We start from the raw sequence: 1,409 nt of genomic DNA on the forward strand, positions 1-1,409 counted from the left end.
ACCATAATCAAACAAAAAGAAGAAGAAAAAAAAAAAAAACAACGAACCACTTTGCACCAAGAAACATCATGTGGTCCATAAACAGTTGTCTTCTGGTTAAAGTATCTGCCCAGTTAACGATGGGCTGGTGGGCTTCAAAAGCACTGGGAACAGACACTTCAAGAGAACAGAACTTTGAGTGGCTCAGAAAGCATTCTTAAAGTTTGTATTGTTCGGCTAAAGTGATAAAAGAAGTTTCAGTAGGCACAGTGTAGGGTCAGAATGGTCTATTAGCATCAGCATGCCATGCATCCAACACCCCCTCCCCTTGTGCTGTGCTTGACTACGTGTGACATAAAAATCCCAGTCCTGCAAAATCAAAAGTCATGATTCCCTTTAAAGTCTTTACTTTTTTTTTTTTTAATTTATTTATTTATTTATTTATTTATATTTATTTATGGCTGTGTTCGGTCTTCGTTTCTGTGCGAGGGCTTTCTCCAGTTGTGGCAAGTGGGGGCCACTCTTCATCGCAGTGCGCGGGCCTCTCACTATCGCGGCCTCTCTTGTTGCGGAGCACATGCTCCAGACGCGCAGGCTCAGTAATTGTGGCTCACGGGCCCAGCTGCTCCGTGGCATGTGGGATCTTCCGGGACCAGGGCTCGAACCCATGTCCCCTGCATTGGCAGGCGGATTCTTAACCAATGCGCCACCAGGGAAGCCCCTAAAATCTTTACTTTTTTGAACAAGCTCCCCTCCCGCCTGACTGCGGGAAATCCAGTTCCATCCCAGAAGATTCCAGAGGACTCCCACCTGGAAACTCTGGTCTGCTTGCTCCCAATGGACTCCCTCTGGGGGTCCCTGAACCTCTTCTCCCCATAGCTGCAGCCCTCTCGGGTGCTAAAAGCCATGCACACTGGCCCCTTCCTTTATCCCCCCCACACACAGCGAGCAGGAGGCTTGCGACTAACAAAAGGTGATTATAAGCATAAGACAAAAACATAAAACTAGGAACTGGCGAGCAGTTCATCCCTACTCCCAGTGTCACTAGGGGGTCCCCTCTGTCTGGTTCTCCCCTCAGCCTGCTGCCCCAGAGATGGGGTTCATTCCCCTCGTATCAGTTAGCATATCTGACTGGTATATTTTCCCCTCGTTATCTCCCACTCCTGGCCAGCAAAATCAGATCCCTTTGTCATCACAATAATCTCTGCAGAGATTATTCAGGGTTTCCCGAAGTCCATCTTTCCATCATTAAGCAAAACATCTGGGTTGTACGTAGCACCTGTGGGCCATGTGTCACTTAGACTGGGCCTCCCTAATTAAGGAACACAGCACGTTTCTGTTCTCTGTTCCCTGTGATATGCCAAGCGAACCAATGCCACCACTATCCCCACTCACCCATCCCCCCCAAAGCAAAAAGGAATAAACACTAA

Source organism: Eschrichtius robustus, chromosome 11, assembly GCF_028021215.1.
Source record: "Eschrichtius robustus isolate mEscRob2 chromosome 11, mEscRob2.pri, whole genome shotgun sequence".
NCBI lineage: Eukaryota > Metazoa > Chordata > Mammalia > Artiodactyla > Eschrichtiidae > Eschrichtius > Eschrichtius robustus.